At 40.3% G+C, this 27,952-nt stretch overlaps 1 long non-coding RNA gene and 1 other non-coding gene across 2 annotated transcripts in view; one reads left to right on the top strand and one right to left on the bottom strand.

The window, feature by feature from the left end:
- Positions 1–27,952, top strand: part of LOC150084796 (uncharacterized) — a 184,105-nt gene that overhangs the window by 70,764 nt on the left and 85,389 nt on the right. Inside the window, exon 3 of the long non-coding RNA XR_016547077.1 lies at positions 18,911–19,056. This is a non-coding gene — a long non-coding RNA (uncharacterized LOC150084796). The remainder of the gene's footprint in view (positions 1–18,910; positions 19,057–27,952) is intronic.
- On the bottom strand, positions 6,794–6,935 carry LOC150084797 (U4 spliceosomal RNA). Its single transcript, XR_016547139.1, has one exon. It is a non-coding gene; the product is annotated as a U4 spliceosomal RNA (small nuclear RNA).

Below are 27,952 nucleotides of genomic sequence, written 5' to 3'. Positions count from 1 at the left end.
ACAACTGTACTAATTAAATTATTGATATTCAGTTTGTTTCTTGTAAGTTTAAAAAGAAGTCTCCAGGGTTCATTATTCCCAACAGTGTGAACCAAATTCTTCCAAGCTTCAAATTTATGATTATAAACAGCTTTATGGTACCGCTGTTTCTTAATTTTGTACAACTCTTTATAAACCAATGCCTCAGTAAGACTCCATCCCCTGTGTCTTTGATACCTTTTCCTCAGATCAAATACTTCTTTTCTTAGGGCTGTCAACCGAGCAGACCACCGAGGAACCTTATGTATTAACTCTCTTTTTCTTAGTAGCAAAATGTAAAGCATTATAAAGTGCTGTCTGTACATAAAAAGCATATTCAACTGCATTTAATGCAGATAACCCTTTTGTAACAATATCTGAAAAACTGTTTGACAAGCTAAACCCACGTTTTCTCCAACTGATTCTTTTATAATTAAATCTAACTTTGTCTTGCACTACAAGTTCATTTAAAGTTCCATCTAACAAACTTAAGCTAAACGCAATTGATCTGTCATCACTATTAGTGCGCTCTGTATATACATCCCAGCAGCAGATCCTTCTATTCAACTGTTGAGTTACTGTTGTTAAATCATTCCCCCCTCCCCACAATTCGCAGTTGTCAGCTATTTATACATGCGTGGGTTTTCTTTCCGTAGTGTACTGTATTATGTTCTCGTCTAAGTTGAGAAAGAGGCTCGCCACCTTGAAAGATTCTTGTCGCGTACTTTGCGACCTATAATTTATTTTATCTTACTCCACTATTTTAATAAACTGTGAAGTCAATGCTGTACATTATTAATATACCTAATCCTGACGCCCAAGGCCTTTTCTCTTACGTATGTCGAAATCGTTCCCTACATCCAGCTCATAAGTACCTGTGTCAAAATAGTTTACTAGGTTAGTTAAACATGATTATCCTTTAACAAAACCATGTTGTGTGTCCTTCAGAATGCCATTTATTTCTAAATGTCTCTGGATTGCACTTTTAATCATTGCCTCTTAAGTTTTTCCCTACCACCGAAGTCACACTTACCGGTCCGTAGTTACCGACTTCTCTCTTATAACTACCTTTATGTATTGGCGATACGTTGGCACTTTTCTAATGCAAAGGAATCTCATCTGAGTCCAATGATATCCTCACTGGTTCAATACACTCTCTGGCCGTCTCCCTCAAAACTATCGAGTTAAAACAGTGCTTTTAAATACTGCACCATCTTTCTTCATCTTCCAACTGACAATTATGTGATCAATACCTACCAATAGTTCCTTTTTTGTAACTATTAATTTAACTTTGATAGCGTGGTTTGGTGTGGGATGAGCACTCAATACATCGAGGATTGAATTTGTGTTAAAGAATTTTCTAAAAAGGGATTGTGTCATCTGATTTGTAGGTAGTGATCAGGTCAAGAATATTCTTACCTCTGGTAATCATCTAATCTCCACATCTGCATGTGGAGACTCTCATTATGCTCTTCACAGTCTTCTGGTCTGTGGATTGCTTCCAACTCACTCACACCACACAGATTATATACTGATAGACGTAACTTCAGGCTGCTTTTGATAAGAAGCATGACCCCACCACCACCTGTATGTTCCTTATCTTTTCTAAATACATAATAATGCTCTCCTTACTCCCCCTCCCTTAAAATCAGACAATCTGTTGACAGCATTATCAATTGTGGTCTCGGCAAACAAACCCTGGATCTGGTCCACCTATCTTTATTACAAAAAATGTTACCTGTTTCCCTGACAACAGAATCTCCTTCAACCAGAGCAACGTCACTTGGCAGGTCACGAGATACTTGAGTCACTCGTTCCCTCAGTGACTCAAATTCTTCTCGTAATGCACCAATTTGAGTTTGGTACTCCTTAAATTGGGTACAAAGAAAAGAATCACCAGTTGAGCTCGGTTTGTCTACTACACTGACCTTAGGATTAATCCCACAGGCCAATACAATCAACGAATTCGTGACTCACACCGTAAATGCCTGCGGGCATTTATGTATGAGTCACGATGTACTTGGAATTTGTAACAACCGTTATTTAGGTAAAATTATTTTTAATAGCTATCAAAAACAGATTTATCCAATTACCTATTCTAAGATGGCGCTAAAAACTGCTAGCAGTACTGTAGTCAAGCTAGATTTGTCTTTATTTCATTTGATCTTTCGAAGCCGACCGAAAAGTACATTAATAAAATGCTTTAAGACGAAACTTGAACATTTATATGTAATAATAGAGAAGGAGGAGTTTGTTTCTCTATACATCTGGAAACCGAAGGATTAACCCATTCACCCTAATGGAAACTCACACTATCATTCAAGTCCTTCCTGCACTTCAAAGCTACCAGACAATCCTACCTCTTCCAGAAGTGGCTTAGAAACTGAATGGATGGTCGAATTTCCGCCACAGTACTTAATTAATCAGACAAAGACATCTTTATGGCTTTACATACGTACTCCTTCATCGGTAAAGTGCTTTACCCTCATGCCACGTTCCTTCCCCCATCTCTTAGTGCAAACGTGGTACTTCCAGCATAATTGCAAGAGGAAAACGAAGCAGACATTTGATAGCTCAGGAAGTTATGTAAGTAGTGTCATTCAGATCTAGACTACTTCAGAACTTCTATATCCGGTATTAGACGTAGTAAGATGTCAATCATTACTGCTGCGTACACTACGCCTTTTGTGTCTTCATCGGTTTCCTGCGACAATTAACATCCCTTCTTTGGGATACTGAAATCTTGATAGGGCTTATCAAATGTCTGTTATCGATCTCAGTACTTGTAATACGCTCTCGTCGCACACACTCCTTTCTGTACGTCTGAGTGCTTGGTTGTGCCAGAAAGCCTATCGCGAGGGGGTGAACAGTTTTTTCTGACTGCTAGTGTACTCGATCTTAGGCTGTAGATCTCCACCAGCCAATTCACGTATCACAATGATATAATTTATGGATCGTATCATCCATCATCTTTCGTACGAATGCTTTTCATGCAAACCATTAATAAATCCACCTCCAACAACACCCCTCTTGGCATCGAGCACTTTTTCTTATTTATTCAAAAATGTCTGCCACTGGCGCGCGTAGCTTTGTACTGTAGAGGCATGGACGGTTATCGCAACTGTCAGAATCCGGGTTCGACATGACGGATGACTATTATTCGAAAACTTTAATCCCGCCCGTAATAAGATCTAGTGGTCAGTTGGACACAGATGTTTATGCCGAGATAAATCCCGTGTTGATGTTTGAGTTTCGAAGAAAGCCTGTCCTTAAGAAGCAACTTTGGTAATAAGACTAGCTGGAAATATGATGGATGAATGAGGAGGTCCGAGAGAATTTTGCAACTATTAAGATAACTTTGATATGTTAGCGTGGTTTGGTGTGGGACGAGCACTCAATACATCGAGGATTGAACTTGTATAAAGGAATTTTCTAAAAAGGGATCGTGGAATCATTCAGGCACCCCTTAACGAAGAAATGAGAAAACCCTTGTTAAATTCGGACGAATTACTTTTGGCCCAAGATGGCGTATTCTTTATTATATCTTATGTAAGATTTGTACCTCCATTAGCAAAGCGATTAACATCCGACTGCCGTGTATTACGAAAGATAAAAATATTTGTGAACTAACCGCCATCTTTAATTGCAACCTTGATGGTCATTAGTCTAATGAAAATTACCTTCTTAATCAACCTCAGAGAAATCAAGGTCATTGGCGATGCTTTCCTTCGTTCTAAAAGTACCACACAATTCAAACGAGATGGTTTACGCTGACATTGTTTTGTTGCTCGGCTGAATTAACGTTCATAATATTTAATGACAGTCTTAATAAATAAAGAAAACCCTGCTTTTTTATTCTCTTGAGAATTGCGTAATACCCTTGGCATTGTTCCACTATGCAACAAACTCTACGTATGTTTTATTTCATTTTCTGGCTAAGATTAGAGATTCGAAGCAGTTTGGACTTAAATCTGTTAAAAATACGAACTTGTATTTTTCTAAGATGATTTAGCTACCCTTACAGCTGTTTCATTGATTATTGCCGGCTCATCAGACTGCAGTACCAAGCAACTCATCCTAAATAGTGTGATGGAGTCAATTTGTGACTAGAATAGTTCTGCTTGAAAACTAATCAAAAGGATTTTTGATCGGTCGTGTACGTTTTTCATTACTGGACCGAATGAAAGCTTACCTGGCTAGAAGAGTCGATAAACTGATTGTAATCGGACAGCAGGAACACAAGGGATCTAAACGCATTTTTTTTTTCCCTTTTCTGTCACTCCACTCGTTCCCCGTGTGTATTTTCATGAGGAGTTTTCGCCCTCCCCCACCACTCGCCTTCTGGATTCTGTTGCATCAGCAAAATTTTATCTTTAGCCATCCGTATCGATTTTATTCCCCCTATCTCGCTCGCTTTGTGTCAAAAGTTTTGATTCTTTCCCCGTTCCTCCCCCCCTCCCTAGGTTCCCCATCTCTTGTCACTCGCAGTAGCGTTACGCTTCCACTTTCATTTCCAGACATATCTTTCTGCTTTTTACTCGCTCCCTATAAAACTCTCTCTCCTGGAACATTTCTTCCGTATCACCTAGCGACTATCCGAGTGTCGCTAGCAAGGCGCACCTGAATATAGCTACCATGGCAACACAATTTCCATAGAATTGAGAAGTGCGGCGTCTCAAAAGCTATGTGTGACAGACACTAAGATATAACCGGGGGCTTCAGGAATATACACAACTGGAGAAAAGGCGAATTGCGCATCTCTTTGAGTTTTATGGGCGCTCGCACGGATGAGGGAGGTTAGTGCTTGAAAGCGGTTAAATTCTTGTTTTTTTTTTGTCTTTGTTCTTCGTCTTATTTTTCTCTACAGTGATGTGTTATTATACCTCTGTGTTTTTTTTTTTTTTTTTTTTTTCCACTCTTGGTCGGGCGCCATTTTGGAAAGTTTCGTTTTTGTTTATTAAATAAACTGATAAATGGAGATGAAAATACCCGACATGCTTTATGTGTAATGTAATCAAAGTACCACACTACATTACAAAAATGATTTGGTGTCTTAAAATTTTTAATTTAACAACTAATGTATTGAAGAATATCGGCATTGATTTATTATTCCTAAATAAGTTAAAAGAATACAGCTTTTTATTAAAAAAAAAAGAATTAAACCGTGTTTAATTCTTTTTTTTTTTTAATAAATAGTTTTTATTTCAGATTTCACATCACTCAGTAGCGTGACGTCATTGATGATTTCAACAAACAAATTGGCAATCCGATAATTCTTACTGTTCGACAAATTATTTTAAAATTTCAGTAACATGTTTTAAGATTTTTTAAAGCTCACATTACATATATATCCTTCTACTTATTTATTATTTATTTTCATCTTCTAATATTATCAAATTAAATAGGGGTGTTTAAAAAACTCACGGTACAATGACAGTAAATAAATATATCTTGTGCAACGTTTGGTTATATCTCATATTGTGAATACTTCACAATGAGTTGCCATGGTATTGCACTACTTCGAATAAGTAACGCTCCACCAGTGGAGAAGGCTAATGATACTACCACCCACAGATGAGAAGCCAATAAGCTTCGAAACGGTTCCATCAGCCAAGAATAAGTAACAGTCTTCTCCTTATTCGAGAGGTAGTGCAATACCATGGCGAATTGTCAAAGGTATTCACAATATGAGATATAATTAAACGTTGCATTAAAACTACCTTGGTAGTAGAAGTGATGTGTGTGCATAAACACTCTTAGGCATTTAGCCAAGAAATATTCTTCTTCAATAAGCAGAAGGGAAAAGCGTAAAGGTCACAATATATAACGGCAACTAGGGCTTAGTGAAAGAAATAAATCGAAGACCAAATCAATAGTAAAAGGCCAACAGGGAGATCACTTGGTGCTTTCGCCTAACACTTAGAAGAAGACATTAAAAGTAAACACCTATATAAGACCTAAAGAAAGAAGCTTTGACAGAGACAGATGGAGGACTTTCTACGACGATGAAAAACAAATTGGCGATTGCGTTTTTCCAAAAGGATACTCTCCTTTTCTTATCTCAGAATATAATTATACTATTAAGCCTCTTCAGACTTTCTTGCACTCTGTACAATTAAGTTATATTTATTGAATGAAGCAAAAGTCTACATCACTTTTCTTCGCAGTTTGACCCAAGCATAACGTTGTTTACAGTCACTATTATTAACCTTAAAAGCTATTAGCAGTGCATTCTGTTGTTTTCAAGTGAGTGGTTAGAAAGTTAAAGGAAGCGTGGCAGGTCACCTAGCATGTTCATCGCTTATTAGCGTCTCGAGCAGAGGGTGGGGAGGGGGTCGTACTCCCCCTCCACCCACACGCCCGATGACTTCCGCAGGTGTTTTTCAAGCATCAAGACAACAAAAACGAACCTCATATCCTCGTTTAATTAAGTTCTATTCCAACCTTACAATTGTTGGGAGTTTGTCTTAAAAGACTTCTTTTAGGCGATGATTATAAGAAAAACTTTCTTCCTGTAAAGGAAAGGAGCACTTCCATTTTGTTACACTGGTTCAGAATATCTGTCTCCTAGGGAACTAAATTGTTTCTTGATTTTCAAGCACCGGAAATAGTATTTTTAAGAATTAGCCTCTTGGAAGACCGGAAGTAGCATGAACACAAAATTTTTGAACATAAGGATTACCTTCAAAATTACCGGAAGTAGGAACACGCCCACAGAAAAAGTATTTTCAAACACCGGAAGTAGTAAATATTAATTTTTGATTTTAACAGTTAGCCTCTTTCGAGGCCTCCAAAAATTGCCTAAGCCAACGATATCTCACGTTGTCTTGGCGGGGTATTGGTAAAAGTTTTCAAACAGCAATAGTCGCGCCTCAGTTATCACTTCATTGACTACAACACTGCCTCTGCGCAAAGCTACTGAAGACCTGGCATTGTTGCCTCATTAACGAAAGCAATGAATAATATTTAAAGGTGTGCCTTTTTTAAACGTTGTTTTTTAAAATAGTTTTTAAATTAATTAAAAATATTTTAAATTAATCTAATAAACAATTAAATGTACAAAATAATTTTATACACTGTTTTAATAAATAAATTATAAAATTATCGTAATTCTGCGCACGCGTAACTCAGATTGCTTAATTCATTGATTGACCTATAAGTAGGGTGAGAATATACTTTTGGAGCAAAACCGGGACAACGTTAATGTTCGCATCTTTTTAAAATAGTTTTAAAGTAATCTAATAAACAATTTAACGTACAAAATAATTTTATACACTGTTTTAAATAATAAATTATAAAACTATCGCAATTCTGCGATAGTTTTATAATAAAGTCTTTTTAATCATATGTACCTTCTTAATCTGCGCATGCGTAACGCAAATTGCTTAATTTATAAGTATAAATTAAGCAATTTATACTACTTTTGGAGCAAAACCTGGACAACGTTAGTGTTCGCTTCTTTTTAATCGTACGTTCCTTCTTAAGTAAATTAATAAATAATTTAATTTTATAAATGAAAAGAACTCTTAAACCTATTTATAAGGGTGATATTGGGATTGTACACGTTAGTAATATTATAAAATTTCGTATTGTATGGCGATTAATTTTGCAGTTGGCTGCCAGTTTGTTCCCTATTGAGGAAGAGAAACGCAAGGGGTACGGTATTCATCAATAAGTCGACCAACTGCGCAGATTAAGTGATTTCTATCAGGTACAGCGATGTAACTGAACGGCTAATCTCCCAATTGCTCTATAGGCATACCTCACCTATTATTTGTTCACCGGAGCTTAGGGGCAGCCTTTAATGGACATCCAAATTGCGCGAGCCAATGGCTACTTCCGCCTACCTACGAGGACGAAATCGCTTGGAACTGCGGGCTCTTGAGAAAAGTCGGAGTCGGCAATCTTTCTCTGCTGACACGCATTCTGCGTTCTGTACGGACGCTCTTGACCATCGGAGCTGAAGATATTAGGTTTCACGGCATGTCAGGCTTATGAAGGAGGAGGTGGCTGAAGGAGAGCGTGGAGATGTACCTGCTGCCACAGTCAGCGGGAATACTTGAATATTCAGCAGGACACCCGGCATTGTCGTATTCGATGTAGTCATGCACTTGGCGTGATTCGTTGTCGGCTGGCTAATTTCCACTAAACGTGCAGGAGAAGTTCTGCTCAAGTACGGGAGGTACTGGAGTGGGAACACTCGAGTTCATTTTATAGCTGAACGTAGACAGATAGGAGCTTCGTATTTTACTATTGTGTCGCGAAAACGAACAAAACACCGACGTCAGGAAAATGCAAGGTTATTCAAAACTCCATTAGTATATTGTAATTCATATCGAACGAAACATCGGTAGCTGTTGTTAGTCCAATTCTACTTATTAAATATTAATATAATTGTACAACTTACTCAGTAAACGCGAGCAAATTGCAATTTTCCTCCTTTCAATGCGCCATCTCATCTATTACAAATACACCAATAAAGCTAATTGTTAAATTACAGCCGAATTATTAGCAGCAACCATTCGTCTGAATAGATCATTGTTACGTATATATCAATTGTTGAAAATTCTGTACATTTCCACCGAGGTAATTATTTATAGTTTAAAGATGACGTATATCCGGTTCCTGTAACGAAAAATACAAGATAGCCTGTGTTCTAGAGCATGGACTTTTCCCGAAGGACTGTTTTTTGACTGCTGCCTCTTCAACCAAGTTTGCAGAGACCAACAATAACTCCTCCCGTTGCATATGGCAGCGACGGAAGTTGAGGGAAGAGGGGGGGGGGTTCGAAAATCACATTATTAAACGAGATGGATGCCGGTCCACTCAAAGATAATGCCCATCTCGCCCTCTCTCTCTCGGCTTGTGTGCTTTAGCAAAGGGGGGGGGAGGGGCGTATTCGATTCAACTTGCACGTCCTACGCGGCTGAGTGATTGGCAGAATCGGTTGTCCATGTCCGTCACAAGCACTCAGCTGTGCATCGCTTTTGCGAGTGATGGCTGGGACTACTGCACAAGAGAAGCAGATGTAACCCCGATATGTGGCTTTGTGTGATGCGCGCGAACAATGGGTCGTATAAGTGGATTACTGGCCAGAACTTAAAATATGCAAATAGCTTATGGTTAAGCGATTTCCAGACTTTTCCCAACTTCATACGACTTGGGAAACTAAGCATAACGCGTAGTAAATTTATTTTGTAAAAATCTTCGCGATCACCACAAGGATCGCGACCTACAACTCTAAAGTTACCATAAATGCATATTACTATTTTCTACTAATATTAAAAACAAAAAAAGATCAATGATATATTGTTTATATTAGTAGTTTCTCTGCCAGAAAGTACAGTAGTGGTCATAAAAAACTCTCCTTTCGTGACAAAATGCATGTAGACGCATTATAGACTCCAGAGTAGTTTTGAAATCTTTTTCGTATATAAATTAGTTGCTCAAAGTTTGGCGATAGCCACGGAAAGTTAAAAAAAAAAAAAACCCTCCACAAGAGAACTGTTTTCTAACGTGTTCAACTGCTTAATGATAAGGTGATGAGGTTAGAATTTTGTCTCTAATTTGCTGATAGGGCGTGCGTTTCAATTTAAAGCTAGTTGCAGAAAGAAGGGGGGGGATGTGGAGGGATGTGTTATCGGTTTCAAGGTCATTTTTGCTTGGTAATTAACGGTAGATGCGAGCTGGGTAGCTTCTGTTCAGTTCTGGACTGCCATCTGTCAATGTCACGTTGTCACTTAGGAGGCGATGGATATATTCCTGCCAGAGGAGAGCATTAAATCCACATTACCACCTATATGGGTGAGAGGTAACTTGATCTACACTCGTCTAGCTTTACGGTCCATGCCACTCCGGCATGACACGTGTCTGGAATGTTTTTGGAAAACTAGGTCAGCAAGGATAAGAGAGCAGAGGGAAAAAAAAATAATAATAATAATCAGAAATAAATAAAAAGCAGATAACCCAGAAGAGTTAAAGTGAATCACACCGACCTTTCAGGAACGATTCTTCTGCATAACACATCGCGTTAAATTTGCAAGAGAGACTGTTATATAATTTTCTGCGTTCTAAGGCTGGTGTGTGTTTGATATAACCTTCAAGTTATCAACAGTGGTTCATATCCATCAAACTATGTCTTATATATGTGGAGGGGGTATCACTGGGAATATTTGGACAAATCCATGTTGTTGACAGCACGAAAACTACAGCCAATATTCTGGCCTAGCTTTGAATAATAATCTAATGTGCTCATGCGCTATTTGAATTTGCAGAACGCTTTTCTAAAAAGGGCTCTCGCTGTTCTTCTGGATTGTATATCTGCTCGAGACACTTAAGCAGTCCAAGGAGAGGTTCTAACATAAAAACACGAGTCATCTTTTAATGGAAGGCGGATTATTATTTGGGACTTGGGTATCGGGACAGGTGACATTGCTCATTTGCTGTCTGCAAATAACAAACGTATCGCATGTCAAGCGTTGTGTGTGTGTGTGTGTGTAATGGGTGAGAGTCGCGTGCAGCATTCGTAATACGATACATCATCCGACTGCTTGACAGCGTGAATTTATTCAGGTGTTTTATATAGTTCTTTGGTCGCTCTCCACAGCAACTAGAAGCAAAGCGCTTACGCATCGTTAAGAATCAAATTCAAATCTGTTAACAATATTGGGAATATCGAGTTAGAGGAAATCATTGCAAATCCTTTTTGCCACGATTTCCTGCGAATCAGTATTGGAAAATGCATTCAAAATGGAAAGCTTTGTACTGTAGTGTCCAAAAGTTAAGCCGTAAACACCGAATACGCAGATGTGTGACCTTTAGTAATGAGCTGACAACTGTATCTTCATGGAGGAGCAGGCCTTCGTAGGTCTTCAACACCTAAAAATCATTTTAGGTGTTGATATAATTGGTGACTGATGGATGCCAGTTGGTTTGTAACAGTTAAAGTGGATATACTACCACTTTCATTTAGAATAGTGCAATGCCATTGCGAATAAGGTGGCGCAAAATACGCCCCCCCCTGGGGTAATCCCCTGGAGATACGTCATTGTTTGTTTCCCGTTAATTACGGTAACTTGTCTTTCTTGAAGGGTGTTGGTCAGAACGCTTAAGATGCTCCTTGTTATGAGAAAATACTCCTTCATAATTACTGTCATAGCAGGGATGGTGATGTTGTCAACAACTGCTGCATCTAGGAAAATGATATCCAGCTGTTGTTTATTATTTAATGCTAGCTGCATCTGTACTAGTCTCTCTCCATTAACTTTGTGACAGTTGACCTTCGCGCAAGTATTCTGGTCTGTCCCCAAAGCAATGCTGATTGACAGTGTTTAGGATTATTTTTTGCAGAGTACATCGGATGGGCCTTTTCAATGTGCTGCTAAGAATAATAGTTGAGCAGGGCCGAGTTAGCGTGGAATCTATCCAAATCCAGACAGGAAAAGAAGGAAATTTTCTTTGCAATCGTTCAGAATACGAATCACTCGCTGCCACCAAAATAAACAGCACTCTCATTAACATCGAGTTGACTCGGTATTGCGCTCGTTCTCGTGATTACTATTTTTCCCCCCATGAGATAAAAACTGGTTATAATAAGCGTTTTCGCTGCGGACTTTACTCTTGAGGGAAGGGGGGCACCCGTGCCACTACCATAAGGTGGGCTGCGGGCAGTCTATTTAAGAGACGTGTTCTTTAAAAGAATGCACTAATTTCAGTTGCAGCTAAAATCCATCGCTGGAGTTTGCACCTGCTGCAAAATACGAGTTCATTAAAAATGGTAGTTAATGTGTGCAGAGCATTTAATTTTAGGCGCGTTAGCAAACGTTAATAATTTACGATTTACAGGAAAGCCCATACATATTTCAAAAAAAAAAAAAAAATAATAATTGCTGGGATTTTATTTGAAGATTCGACAAATATTTCTCACAGAATACAAAATTTCCTTAAAATCCATCTATTGGGAGGAGTTATTACATGCGGACGGACGGGCAGAAAAATAATTGCAGCATTTCTTTTAGTCCGATTTTAATGATATTTGGAATGCTCAACAAATCTTTCTAAAAGGTTCAAATATAAATTTTATGAAAATCCGTCCTGAGAATTTTGTTGTTTTATGCTAATGGGGACCACATTTTACAAATTGGGCAGTTAAGGTACGTATGCTTACTTTTATTTATTTTTGATGTGAAAACAGCTAGAGCGGAACCTAAAAACAGTATGAATTTGATATCATACGATTCTACAAATGGATTTCGCTAATCTCTTCACAAAAAAAACATCTTTCGTGCGTACAGGGCACACACTTCAATTTTTTTTTGATTGGGAAAACGAAATACGGACAAATAAAGCGCAACGTGTGTAGTCCACCTACCCCAGACACGAGGTTGGAACTCCACACTTGGTTTATTGCTTAACTTCACTCTGGAATCCCTACTGATGTCACAAAAGATTTTAACATGCCACTGCCAAGACAGAAAGGTGCTAGAAGGGGCCTTGATTCTATACGGCTCACATAAGTGGTAGGTGCGATAATACCTTTAGATCTACTCTACCACAATTTGGACACCATGCATATCGTCATCCTTCTTTAGGTTCCAGTCAGACCACATCCCGATCGCCTGCAAATTTTTGCTGGTGCAAACGATAGATGCAACTTACCACTCCCTTCAATCTAAACTTTATAGTTAAGTATCTTAAACGCCCAACAGAGTTTAACGGATAGAATCTATCTACCCTCCCTCTGAGGGAAGCTTTATCCTGCTTAGCTGAAGAACTCAGACAAGAAGCTCTGGCCGGGACATCAAACTCGCTTTTCAGCGCAAGGCCTAATAATCAACAGGATCTCATCACCTATAAAAAGGAAAGAGCTTTATTTTTAGGACAAAAAAGAATGGCTCACTGGCTGCGATTCTCTAAAAGAATACACGCGTTTACTCGAATAAAATCTACAATGAAAGACCTTCGTGGAATGGGCAAAATTGGCCTGTAAGCAGCAAAAGACCGTGTCAGTATTGATGCAGTAAACTGACCATCATCTGGTTACTGGTAATGCTCTACGAATTTTAGAAGCAATTCTAGACGACTTCTAGTTACTCATCAAAACCTCCAATGTAGGGGTCCTTTCCCCCTTACTGTTCGCTGCCATCACAACAGGACTTTGTCATATGCGGGCGACATTAAACTGTACATTTATAATCCTAATCAAACAGCTACCATCAATCAACTGGCCAATCTAGATTCAGTCAGTTTAGAAATTAATCACTCTAAATCAGCTCAAATGACCTTTACAAACAAAAGGTTAAGGAATAATATAGAAATCCATATCGCAGGGGAACCTGTAGGAAAAGTCATTACGCAGAAGGATTTAGGCCTGACATTTCAGCAGCATCTACGCGTCACCAGAACGAAGACCTATGCAGCAATGTGGCTGCTACGCCAAGAGCTTGCAGGAATACACGATCCTCAGCTTATCATCCATTCCTCCATCATCTGGGCCTCAGCGCCCAAAACCCACTCATTAAATTGCTCGGGTTAGCGTATTGGATCCTTAATAGACTTACTAAACCGGTCGCATCGATGCCCCCAGAATCGACAACATTGTTAGGACTCCCAGGACAGCAGGACGCTACCAGACTGACTCTCGGCTTCCTTTCCAAGCAGGGCTAGACAATCAAGCTCGCTTAAGTAATGTTGCCCGAGAACCCAAGATGTGTCCAGGTTCGCCCTTGACACCTGCTATTAAATCTGTAAATATTTCTTATATTTGGCTGTTATTGTGAAATCCACTGTTTGTAAAAATCGATTTATATTTTTTCCGCGAATAATGTATTACGGATCGCCCTCCTGGCTAATGGCCGCGTAAGGGGTCAGACCATATTTTTTTGGGTTAATAAATTGATTTACAAATTATGGCTGTTGTACCACAACAATGCGCTAGCTCACATCGCGTTATTGGAGAGGTAATTTCTGAAGGAAAGGCACATCCTTCAGATGGAACAATTTCCCTCTTCTCTTCCACCCCCAGTTTGACTTCTTTTCCCAAGTAGGCGAAACTTCACTGAAAGGAGCGATTTTGGATCTTTTAAGGAACTCCATGGCTTCTTTCAAAGATCCGAACAAAATTTACACAATAGCGTTTAAAAGAAACATTTAAAAAAGTGGATATGCAAGAGTACATTTTTATTTTTTAAATATCGGCGCCCAGGGATGCTCAGACTTCTGAATTTTCGCCTTATTAAAAGTGAAGAATATTCTTATATAATATGCATTTGTTAGTTACCAATTTCTATTGTTTCATATTTTTAATTTACTTTCAACGTACAATGTTATTAGGGTTACTTATTTCGCATGTATAGAAAATTAAATAAAAAAAAAATCGTAGATATAAGTCTAGAGGTAGCAGCACACAATTCTAAGAAAATTATCGTTTTTTTATTTTGGGAAATATTAATTTCGTTCATCTTTTGTTTAATGAGACAACATGTTTGGTAATCTGATACTCATAGCATTCATATTGTTAATAACTCCAACTGTGTATTGTTTTTATTTTTATTTCGTTCAAATCCAATTATGTGAAAATTTAATTAACTGCAACTGATTATTTCTACACAGACAGATCCGAATTTCTAATTAACAGAGACCAACATTGTATAATTGGTGATTTCGTCTCTAAATTAAACTGTTGGGCGTACCAACCATCGAAGTACAGTTTAAATATAACGTCATTTGAAGCTAAATTCTTTTTTTTTATTTTGCGTGCACACCGAGAATTAAAATTAAAGGTACATCTTAGAAACATTGAGAATATCAAGTTATAAAAATCAATTCACCGCGAATTACTGTATATGCCGCTTGAGGGCGCTACAGTGCGCAGACTGTATAAGAGAAAACTCTAGATAAATCGATTCTAATTTCGATTCTTATAAATCGATTATTTTGCACACAGAGAATTAAAATTAAGGATACATCGGAGAAGCATATTAGAAATATCAAATTATCAAAAACAATCGCAAAATAATAATAATAATAATAAATTAAGATAATAATAATAAATAAATAATAATAAAATAAAATCAAAAATTAATTCACGCGAATTATTGTATATTCCGCTTGAGGGCGCTACCGTTTGAAGACTGTATAACAAGAGAAAACTGTAGTTAGACTTTAATCGATTATTGCATATTAATCGATTTTTGGGTCGTTCGTTATGATGTCCATTGTAAGATTCGAAGCAGATTACAGTAGAATGATTGTGTAATTCTAGAAGCTGAATGGTATATTATTATTGATGTAAATTTTAATATGGAAAGCATACAGTCACGCATTTTAAGCGAATGGTGTTTTTATTTAAATGGAGTATTGGAAAATCGTTACAAGTCGGACTAAGCCAATTACAGACCATTTTAAATTTACAACAGTCATTAATATTGAAACAGTTCGTGAGTTGAAGCTTATGACGCAGTACTACTGTCGATGGTAGAATGACTTTGGTGTTGGACTACTGGAAGTTCTGGTTGTAATTTTCAGAAAATATTGGGACAAAGAGAGGAAGGTTGCTGACAAAGGTCAGTTTTCAAGGTCCCAAGTGGATTTCATTGAGATTAGAAACTAGATAAAGATTCCCATTGACCAATCATATATCCCTGTGATTTTTAAGTGTTTGAATATTCTTGAAGCATTTCGAATATCCTATTGTCCATCCGTATCTTCTAAAAGAAATCTACCAACACGTGACAAGAAACACCTCTAAAATGTACGCCATTATGTCACGCGTGTATGGAAGAATGTACAATACTTGAGCAGTAATATGTAATTTTATGGAGCGAAGTGGCCGATATCTGTGTGTGTGTATCAAGTATTTAGTAATAATGCAAAATTTATCTGCTGGAAATTGAGCCTGAAAACTGCCAAGGGCATTGAAAATGGAGTAACACTTAGGGGCGAGAGATATGGATGCCCACAACTACATTTATTGTGTTTACAAAAGCGAAAGTTTCTCTTTAGCGAGAGAGAGAGTGAATCTTAAAACTCGACGCTCCAAATCGCGCTGCTCCTACTTTTCCCCCCTTCCACTTTTCTAAAGCTCGTCTACATCCAAGTTTCTCTCTATTACCTCCGCAGTGCCGTGAACCAGCGGTCAAAGGGAGTCGTATCTCACGGACGCTTCTGTCACTTCTCTTATCTCCAGGACCCGGGAGTGCCTGCTTGCCTTCTATATAACTTGAGAGAAAGTGTCGGAGTTAGTTGGAGGAGGGGAGGAAGGCAAAGACGAGACTTCATTTCCCGGGAGCGCAGAATCACCGTGATTAAATGGTTGGAGTGGCCGTGCGATGATAGGCAGACTTTGATGGGAGAGTCACTAGCTCAAGATAACGGGCGACAGCGGAGGATGGATGTTTCCGCAAGACGCAGACAACTCCCGGTATCACGTTAGGGGTTATGGTGGACTGCAGGAACTCCTAGTGGCCGAATGTTAATGGTCGATTTTAGGTCGTTATTACCTACTCGTGTGCCAAGTCCGTCCCCCCCACTTTCTCCCGAACCCTTTCCCCCCTGGTGGAATTGATCATAACCTGTAGCCATTGTTCGCCCGTATTTCAATAAGCGGACCCTGCTCCGTCGCATTCTCGAAACGTGCATAGTAATGGCCCGAGAATGAGCCGTAAACACAAGCGGCCATCGGGGCTGCCTCGAGACTTGCAATTGGACAGCGGTGATTTACAGGGCTCGCACTCGTAGTTGGTACAGCTTTGCGTACGAAGTTGATTGCAGAAGTTGGCTGCGAACAGCTTTGGAGTTGTTAGGTGGCTTCCGTTGCCGTGTTGTTGATGCGAATCTGTGCACGTCCTTCGCTCTCCGTTTCACCCCGTTCTTTCACCCCCCCTCTCCCTCTGTAATGTTCATTCGTCATGAATCGAGTCACTGCTGCAAGAATGAATGCGTTTCCATATTTACTCGTAATAGCGACAGGCTTTTATGGCCAACAACCATTCGACTTTTATGGGTTCCATCATCATTTCGTTTCTGTTGCATAATAACTTGTAAATCATGCACTGGACACGCGCTACGCCGATACTGTGACCTTGCGACACCACAAAGAAATAATCTACTCTGCAGAATTGCGCAGTAGCGTGAAATGACCATTTTTAGTGGATAACATGAAAGTATTTGTGTTGTTTAAGCAAGTTGCGTCTTTAACCATGCACCACTTTTGTTGGTATTGCGTCAGCCGTTTTTCACAATACATTGAGCTTATGCAATGCTTTGCCGGGATTGCGTCATCCATTTTTTTTCAATGCAATGTATGACGCCATGAAAATTCGTTCATAAAGACAGCTAGTAGTTTTTGAACAATTTACGCCATTTCCAGACGTTTTTCGATGATCGAAATCTGATACCAGTGGTGATTGCTACAGTTGTTTGAGTAGTGGTGTGTGAGAATCTGGGTTGTTTGAAAGTGGTCAAAACAATAAATCGCTGCTCAGGTGGACCGTGCTGCAAAAACTGTAGGAGGGTACCGGCAGCAATGATTAATAGGCAGTGTTTGTACCCGCCAAGAGGTTCTGAGTCATCAGACAAACATCGAACTAGCAATGGGAGTTTAATATCTGGTGGCCTGCTCTTACACACCTCTGATCGTTACTGAAGACACTCGGCTTGTCCAACGGTTGTTACTATTCTGAGATCCTTGCTTCAAGTCATATGCGCTATTCCAGCTACCATGCCTGCCACATATTGCACAATATTCCGGCAGTGTGTTCGTGATTTTGACGTACTTCCCAACCCCAGACGTTCACCCGATCACGTCTGGATCATAATTGGATCCACTTATCTTCAGACTTCCCGGCGCCGAGCGATTTGTAACTAAGCGATATTTGTGTCTCAACTGCGATTCTCTAGATGGAGATTACACTAGTTTACGTTCCGGCGTTTATTAAATTTTCTTATTTGAGAGCAACTCTTCTTTCAAACAGTTTTTGGAGAGAGCAAGAAAGGAAAGTTACCCTTCTTTATTTTTTTTTAGTTTATTAATCACAACCCCTTACTAATATTTGCCTGGTCACACCAAGCACTTCTTCTGCCTGGCAGGGTCGGAAATGGCGAGACAGCCAACCCATAGGGCTAAAAGGAGTCAAGTGGATGTCCAAACGTTTACATCAATGAAGCCCACGGGGTGAACATATCGTGATGCTGAAGGTTTATAATACAGAATTGATAATTCTACTTACTAGGTGATTTCAGTGGACTCCACCCACTTTGAGAATCACATCAAGGGGACAACTACTTGAATTAATACTTGATAAGCATAAATTTACGTTGCTTAATACCGGTTCTCATACGTATGTTCACTTTTCCTACACGATCGTTTCTGGTGTTGATCTTTCCATCTGTTCTCTGGTACTATTTCAAAGAATTGATTGGTCAGTGTTGGATGGCCTGTACAACAGTGTCCAATTCAAACAACAGCTAAATCAGAAGCAAAGGGTCGAACAAAATGGAAAGTTTCCAAATCAGACTGGAAAAAAAATGTACCATTCAAAGTCGGAGTCTGAACACGTTGTACTCTGGGATTAAGTTTGCGTCCACTATGATCAAATTATCCCGAATTTCTCTCCCGATGGGCAGGGATCTGCAAGCTCAAAGCGTTTTCCACTTAGACCACTACACCCATTGGCTAAAATATTAGAAACCTTTATTCAATATCAAGTAGGGCGACCTTTTGCCCAGGTTACATGGATTCCATAAGGAGTCTCGCTTCAGATTTGACCATTCTTCCATCAGAATTGTAATTACCACTTTAGATATTAAGGACTACCGGTATTGATATAACTGTAGACTACGCTCTGTATGCGTGCAAAGGTTTTTATTTATTTATTTTTTTCTGTTTGTGCAGGGTATGGAAAAACTTCATCGTTACTGGGGACCAGAACAGCTACAACTTGTCACCGTTCAGCAGGCCAGTGCAATCATGCTATCCACCAAGTTGGTACCAATGTAGGCTTAATAAGAGTGGCATAGCTGGAGATTCGATTACTTTGGGTACGTATAAAGTTTCTATATTTAAAAGTGAGTTTTGTAATTTTCTTGTTCCTTTTCTTATTTTCCCTAAAGATGGGGAAAAAACTGTGAATAGTCATCATTAACAATCGACTCTGATTAATGGACATTCTCGTGCTTAGTCCACAAACATTACTGGGAGCTGTTTTTATTTATTTCATTATCAACAACACGCGTCCACAATTAGTCGAATCATTCAGCCTAGCTGTGGTCGGAAGTAATGGTTGTTGACCCGCGTTCCAGTCGTTTCTTGCCCATAGGCATGCGGAGTAAGAGATCACCACCGCAGATCATTTCGTTATCAATCTCGAAGCAGCAGTTCTTTGCTATGAGTGACCTAAATCTTCATCCGTATCAAGACAAAGTGACTGCCCACTCATAGTTACACAAAAGAAAGCGTCAAGGGTTCTTTTCTTCGGCTAAATGCAGAAGTGATGAATGTCCTCCTAAGAATTCCAAGGATTGTTGTTCGAAGTAGCAACGTTACCTTGAGAAAGTTAAACACAAATCAGACTCCGGCTGTTAGGCCTAATTTCTCCATGTAGGAAAAGCCCTATTTTAATAGAAATTTTGTTTAATCTTCCATCTAAAATGTCATTTGCGTATCGTAAAGGCGTTCGCACTCAGTCGTGTTAGAACTTGTATCGAAACAAAGATAAAAAAAAAACCAGAGTGGAGCGTACAATTTTATCTTAAGCTTATAATTCCAGTAGGATTCACAAATCATTACATATTCTTATTAATCTTCGAAGATTCACCCACCCTTGTCCAATTTAATTCGTCATTAAGGTGGCTCAGAATGAGATCTCGCTTACACGATTCTTTACAAGAGAATTTAGTTCATCGTTCCATCTGTTGAATAGACAACATATTCTGGTCTGTTATTTTCTCACTGATCATTCAGCTCGTGAATAATACCGACTCCTTGGTGGCGCCAGCTGCCACGAATGTTTTCATCTCTGAGAGTAATCAAATGCGTTTCTGGACAATAAGTTTCTCGGCGTACGGGGACTTCCCCCGCACTCTTATAAGTCAAGCAGGTAAGCACATTATCGGAGATGGAACAGCCACGCGCCACCAGCTGTTCCATCTCGGTTCCTGATAAGACCCGCAGGTCCGGCACACCGAATCTACCCACAAGAAACCCTAATAATGCAACGAGCAGCGCAGCTGCCTACACTAAATAAACACTTCCTCACCATCCAAGAAGCTCAAGATGGCGTTTTCACCGTCTTGTGTACACGCATTGCTTGCACCAGCGGCGATTCATTTTTCTGTATGTCATGTAGATGACTTGGAATTGCTGCGTTTTCAACCCTTAATTATTATTTCGTTTTTTTTCTTCCATACAATTTGTATGGAAGAAAAAAAGAAATAATAATTGCCAGAATTCTATTTGTCCGAACATAGAGAGATTTCTCGAGCCATCTCAAATTTCATTATGTGAATCAAATATACAATTGGATGAAAAGCCGTTCACCAGGAGTCGAATTGTTACATGCGGACGGATAGACGGACATCGTGAAGATAAAAGGCATTTATGCTAACGCGCCTAGAAAATAACCAATGTCGCTTTCCAGATATCTGGTTTCAAAACACTCAAGTTTCCCCTGAGAGAACATCCCTTTGCGTCCTTAACCAATGTCTTCTCTACCCTTTCCAACGGGTCTGCATCATTTACCAAGATGGATCTCCTGGGGACTGTTCAGAAAACTTAATATCAGATTATATAGTTACTACTAAATTGTTTTTATTATCTACAATTTCGAGTTTGGGTGGTACGCAAGATTATTGGTACCAATATTAAACCTCAGCTGCCAGTTCTCAGCCCTGTTGTGGCGTACTGTCATCAACTGTCCTGCCCACCTTTGTAAATCAAACTTGATGTAAACTTTCATGAATGTCATTAATAACAGTAAGAGTCCCAGCCCCCATGTGCTGTAATCGCTAATAAAGGTGGATCTGAGTTGCTATAGTTTCCACTACATCAAAAGAGGAGTTTCTAGAGGAAGTAGATCAGATGATAACCTCACTCTCCCAAACAGAAACTTACTACTATCGTACTCGTCTTGATTTATGGACGACAGCTTAAAGATGATTTTATACAAAATATGAAAACGAGAGTAGACATGACGGGGATGTAATATACATTTCTTCGGCGGCAATTATATCTGTTCCCGTGACGCATCGGTGCGGATGTTGGACGAGGAAAAGCGTCTCCATCACTTCGCTAATGAAAGATGAACTGCAAACGGTCATAATGACATTGTCAAGGACTCATCAAGCAATACGTTCTTACTAGACAACTTACAGAAGCTAATTAAGAAGCATTCTCTTCAAGCTGGTGGAGGTAATTTATCATTATTGATTTGGGAGGAGGAGGAGGAGAGAGAGGGGGGAGATAGAGAAACGTAGAGGAGGAGGAGGAAGGGAAGGTAAGAGAAGGAGAGAAAGAAACGGAAGAGGAGGAGGAAGGGAAGGTACGAGAGAGAGGGGAAGGGAGGAGAGATGGAGAAACGGAAAGAAAGACAGAGCCAGGGGGAAAAAAGACAAATGGAAGAGAGAAAAGGGAATAGAAACAGAAGATATTTAGAAAGAGAGAAGAGAAACAGAGGGATGAAAGCAACAAAGAGAAAAAAAAAACTACAGAAATTATTAGAAAAGAGAAACGGAAAGAGAAGAGGAGGAAGGGAAGAGAAACAAAGAAAGAGAAGAGACAAAAGAGGTGGAGGGAGGAGGAGAGAGAGAGGAAGGGAAGAGAACAGAAACACAAGAGATTAAAAAAAAAACGAGAAAGAAACAAGGAAAGAGAGAGAGAGAGATCTACAGAAATTATTAGAACAAGTAAGAGAGAGAAGTAAAACCAAAGGGGAAAAAAGTTTCTTCAATTACTTCATCATCCTACAAATTGGCTTTTTCCACTTGATGACAAAGCAAGGCTTCTTCCAGTTCCTCTATTAAATTAAGTTGCGCAGATAGAAGAACTGAATTTGATCGAAGTGGGAGATGATTCATGGCCCGGATACTGGGGGGGAGGAGAGATCCAGATGTATGCTTCATCCTCACTCTGACTACACAAATCACGAGACAACGTTCTCCGAAAAGAAAGGAAAAATAAAAAGGACTCGATTCTAGTACAAATTAAAGAGAGAAGATTATTAAGTTTCCGAATCAATCAAATCTGTTTATGCGAAGTGTTTACATTTTGGCATCATCAACAACCACTTTCGCATCGAGGCTCGCTCACAAAGCCATTTATCAACCGGCGTTTGGGAGGGCAAAAAAATAAATCACATCCGGCGGAGTTTACCTACGTGGCCGCACGTCGAACACTTCTTGGTTCAAACGAAGGCGAATACAAATTTCGAGATTTTTATCTTCTGGGCCCGCGCCGGGCGACTCTACATTCGAGCCGTAATATCAAAAAGCCGCCATCCGCTTATGAAACTGGCCGATAATGACCCCCGAAGAAAAGCGCGGCAACATTAAAATAACCCAAATCAAGGGCGGGTTGATTAATTGCGCGAGACTTTCACGTACCCGCTCGATTTTAACTCTGGGAAAACGAAGTGGCGCGTATGGAAGGACCCGTAAGCAGCCAGAACCCGCAGAAATTATTCGAGTCGGGCATTAAGGGCCGGCTCCGTGACACATCTCCTCGAACGAAATTTATTAAAATCGATAAATCGTTCGAGTGGGGTAATGGCTTTAAAATGGACACAAAAGAGCGCCGGCCTCTGATTCCTCCGACTCAAGAAATTGGCAACGAAATTACTTATTCACGAAGTGGGAACGCTTTTTAGCGTTTCTCTCACTTTCGTCCTCTTCGCGCAATTAATTGCCGCCTTTAATTCCAACAAAACGAAATATAAAATTGTACGGCAGATGGCGCTACGAACAGATAAAAGATTTCTCTCTACCGAGGAGGCTAAATAAAGTGTCAAAGGAGACTGGTTTTTGTGGACATTTCTTGGAAGGGGGTTCGCAACATCCTCGCGATAAAAACGCGCCATTTGCTCTCTGTTTAATGCGGATTTCTGCTATCAAATGTAGTATTTTCCGGCGTTACAATTTCTCTGCTTCCTCCAGAGGCCTCTGTCCCTTGCCCCCCCGTGGTCGTTTGTTAGGGGGGGTTGGATTCGTTTACCCAGGTTGCCGGTGAAAAACGCCCAATCGCACTGGTCCGTGTATCGCCGTTTCTGGACGACTCCCCCTTCAAAACGGAACCAATTCGGATGATGCGGTCTTTGTGATGGAGAGGAAATGGCGCCCGTTACATCATGTAAATGGTCCACTAACGCGCGCGCTGCCAACACCCATCACTGGACGAAAATCCATTCACTCGAATACTGGCGGTGGCAATTTTTTTTTTTTTTTTTCGTTTGAGTTTTGTTTTGCCCGGCGATGTTCCCCTCGTGTGGACTCCGTGGGTCAAACTTCATACGATGGAACGAAGCGATCGTTTATCAGCCAATTCTGCGTGCTGACACTTTCCAACAGTTCGCGGTGAAAAATGGCATCGTTGGATGGAGAGAGAGGATGCATTTGGAGGTTCCATTCGCTTTTGCCCCTTCGGTCGTTTATTGGCCACACATTGAAGCGCACGACCGATATGGCGTAGGAAAGCGGGGTTCCGTTGATGGTGCGGACATCAGCAAATCGGCTTAAACCACCGCATCAGACCCGCCGTGTTAAACAAATGTAACATTTCGGGGTTTATTTTCAAGCTGAAAAGTTTTGCCGGAACACGCTCAGGAACCCGGCGTCTTAACAGATTCAATTTCTGTGGAAAGTGTTGCTCACACATTCGGGTGCTGCGCTTTGTGCTACAGAAGGAGTGGTGGAACAATGTGTGATAGAGAGAGAGAAAGATGGAAAGACAGGCAAAGAGGGCGAAAGAAAAACAGGCAAAGAGAGAGAGAGAGAGAGAGAAAAAAACGCGTGATTAAAGGAAAAGAAAAAAGTAAAGAGACGGAGTAAAAGAATGTTATGACAAGGAATGATTACATTTTTACAGGGGCTGGGGCAGAGAGATGAGGAGGGCGAAAGAGAAAATTGAGTATATTGGAGAAGAAAGAGTAAGAAAGAAATGAAAAAAAAAAAAAAGAAGAAAGATAGGCAGCAAAAGAAAGACTTGTGTTGAGAACAAATGAAATAGAAAAGAAAGGAATGAAGGACGAGGAAGAGGTCGCTAGGTACGCATGCGCAATAAATGAAGACGTAATGAAGTCAGCATTTTGACGTACCCAAAGCACCGGCGCAATTTATAAACCGCGTGTGCCGAAGTGCAAGCAACGGGACAGTAAACCATGAGAACATGCACTCCCGAACAAAGCCTCGAAACCCCCGCCGGCTTGCTGGGGATGTTCGAGCGAGCGTCTGTCGACTTTGACATGTGCTGACTCCACACTAACTGATGGCCCGGGATATGACGGCGCACGCTTGATGCCGGCCTGACACAACGCGTCCTCTAACTACAGCACCCCGAGGTCTTCGGAGCATTAAATGACCGCTCTGGCGGATGATCCGTCTCTCAGGACTCCTCTCGGACGTCGATAGACAGAAAAAAAGAAATACAAAGTCGCGAGAGAGAGAGATGCTTAAATGCGAAACGTGTCCGATCATGTCGAGGGTTGAAGGTGAACGAATTGCCGATCGTCAGTTATTAATCAGTATTTTGCATATCGACACAGGCGGGGGATACTCGCCACTGTCGTGTCCCTGGGTCCGCAATGCGATCGCGTGTCGTCGGAAGACACACTGACGAGGAAATTATGCCAAACGAAGCTCGCGCAAGACGGTGCAGAGAAGCTCTTTGTTTGAACCTTTGCAGCGGAACGAACTGTTATTATCTGCCCCCTTCGTACATCGATTGTCGGATGACGAACGATGCGCCGCACTCATGAATAGGAAGTTAAAAAAGCGGAAATGTAATAAGTTCGTTTACAAGCGACATATCTAATTGATATGGCCGTCATTACATATTCATATAAAGTTGGCCGTAATTGGCTATCGACTGCCGTATTTTATTTTATTCTTTCAAAATACACCGTTCGATATATTACCTAGCCCGTTGCGGTGGTTTATCAAAACTCACCTCGGCCGTAATTGTTTATTTTATGTAGAGTGGCTCTTACGTTTGGCCTCCCGAAAAAAAGGGGATAAATTTGTAGTCGGGCCGAAATTGCAGACGTCGTTAACGCAACAATCGGTACATATCACTAATGGAGATTAACTGTCATTGTTGGATGTCACGACGCAAGAACCATTGTTGGGCGCGCGAAGCTGTTTGCAATAAGCAGACGCCAAACTATTTAATTGTTGTAACGAAAAATGGTAAATTACAAACCATTGTACGCTTGGCGCTGATCGCTTACCTTAATACGTAACGGGCCAAAATGATCGCCGCTTTTCTGGAAATTAAAATTATTCACGGATATCACCGATCTTTAATTCGCCTTTTCCGATAAACACGATGCGAATTTGTATTTGGTAAATCGTCGACGACCGATGAGAATCGTTATCTTTTGCACCTTCAAATTCATTATCTAAATGGTAGCGATCAATTATTTATGGCCATCCCGATAGGACCCCGCGTCAACTGCAACGTACAATTGTCGCTTGTCCTATTAACGTGCTTAAGTGATTTGATTGGAGACTTGCTTGAGCGAGGGACCCCGCCTGAATGCACCACTTATCCTGTTTGCATCGAAACCGAACGCTGTCTCCGAGGACAGATTCATAATAATCGTATTGATCATTTCCATCCGTTAGCAAAAACTTCCCATTTTGAAGATTCTTCTGACATTTTTTTTTTTTTTTTTTTACTTATACCAAAAAAAAGGGCCGAACAGGGTTCTTTGTACGCTTTACTGATCAGTTTTCATTAACCTGTTTACTTTGCTATCACTGCCAGATGAAAGAAAACGATTTTTACAAATCCCTTAAAACAGAAATATTCACAGAGCGGAAACAGAAAGCGCCATCTATATAAACATCACTTCCGGAACACAGATCAAAGGATGTTGGGTTCAAAAGGGTGTGTAATTATAGGAATGAATTACGGAAGAAGAGGAAAGAACGAAGACAGCTAAGGTAAACGGCAATATAAAGAATAAAAGATACATAAAAAGTGTTTATCTTCTTTTTGCGCCTTTCTTACTATTATCTGATGGATGGCGAAACGAATATGCGAAGAAATTTCATTGATTATTTTTTGCGTGTCGTTATCTTTTTGTCGTGCCAATCCGACGCGGAATTAGCGGACAAAGACGAGACTTCCGAGAGCGCGGTGTAAACACGTGCATGTTGCATAACCAGCTTGGTAAACAGAAGCTTATGCTTGCCAAATGTTTAACGCGCTTCTAAGAATACCAGAGGGTGGTGTTTGCTTTGCAGGCAGATGTTTATTCCTTCTAAGGGCACCGATGCGTCCGCCGGTATCTTTGAGTGCAATGGAAACTACGGTTGCGGTACCGTCGCGTGCTACGGGTACGCATGGCGTGGCTACTCTTCCGTTAGGAACGAATGTTAGCCGTTAGTGCATGAACTACACAGGAGATCTGTCTTTCTTTACATTCTGTCTCTAATATTCCCCGCTCTTCTTCGTTCATCCTCCTCTTCCCTCCAAAGAAAATACAAGAACACTGATGGCGGTTTTTGGAATAAATAAGGTGGTGGTGCCAATCATCTAGGTTGAGATCCTGAACAGATCTCGAGTTTAAAAAGGTGTAGGATTATAGGAATGAATGAGGAAATAATGAGTGATAAACAAGTCATCTGAAGAGTACAGAAATAGAGAGAATAAAGGATATTTCCTCCTTTACGAGGGTCGTTCAATAAACCTAACCTAACCTGGACAACGATCACTCCACGACAGATGTTTAACGGTGTCCAAAATCTCTAGGGAATAGTTAAAACCATCCTCCATGAAAATTTGGGGTCCGTCCAGAAGCATTTCAGAGTATGGTGTTGTGGGGAGAATTCAGAGCTTTATAGAAGGGAACTTGAAACTTTTATCTCCAGAATTGTTATGGGTAATGAAACATGGATTCATCATTGGGAGGATCCTGTGTCCAGGCAAGCACAAGGGTTCTCCCCAGTCCAAAAAATTTCGAACACAACTTTCTGCTGGCCAGGTTATGTACACCATTTTTTGGGATGCTGAGGGAATTTTGTACATTCACTATTAAGCAGAGTCACTGGGGAGTCATATGGATCCCTACTGTGCAACGTAAGGGATGCTATTAAGGAAAATGACGTGGAAACTTTCCAGAGGTGGGCTGCTTCTTCAGGTCACATGCTGTTGCAGCTGCTTTGAGAGACTGACTTTACAGAACTTATCCATACACTTAGTCCGGATTGGCCTCCAAGTGACTATTTCCTGTTTCGACACCCCAAGGAAAAACGTACTTGGACATCGCTTTGCTGATGATAATGAACTGAAGTCTGCTGTTTCTGCGTTCTTTGATGGACAGGACAAAGGACAGGACTATTACGCTATAAGCGCGATGTTCCGAGGCAAGGATATCAAGGCCATGAGGCGTTATTATATTGTATCGGTGCAGAACCCGAGTTTCCTCTCAGAAGACCCATCAGTGGACATCATCAACGACACTAGGGCGTTGATGATCAATGGTATAAATGTCAATCTTCTAGCGGGATATTCTTTAAAAAAAACCCAGCATTCCTGCCTTTGTGGGTGGCTGTCGGTGTCTTTGAAAGAAATAGGGCAACAGAAAGAACTAAAGGGGAAGAATGCATTCTTTTTTTTTTAGTTAGAATACCGCACACTTCAGAAGGAATTAAGTACTGGAAACCAGAAGTGTTATTTAATTTTTTTAAAGATGGCGCGCAACCATTTCATGCATTTTGATGG

The sequence above is a fragment of the Mastigoproctus giganteus genome, chromosome 6, assembly GCF_048544385.1.
Source record: "Mastigoproctus giganteus isolate SK-2022 chromosome 6, ASM4854438v1, whole genome shotgun sequence".
Lineage (NCBI taxonomy): Eukaryota > Metazoa > Arthropoda > Arachnida > Uropygi > Thelyphonidae > Mastigoproctus > Mastigoproctus giganteus.
The sequence above is the reverse complement of the archived record's forward strand: the minus strand, read 5'-3'. Positions and strand labels throughout refer to the sequence as shown.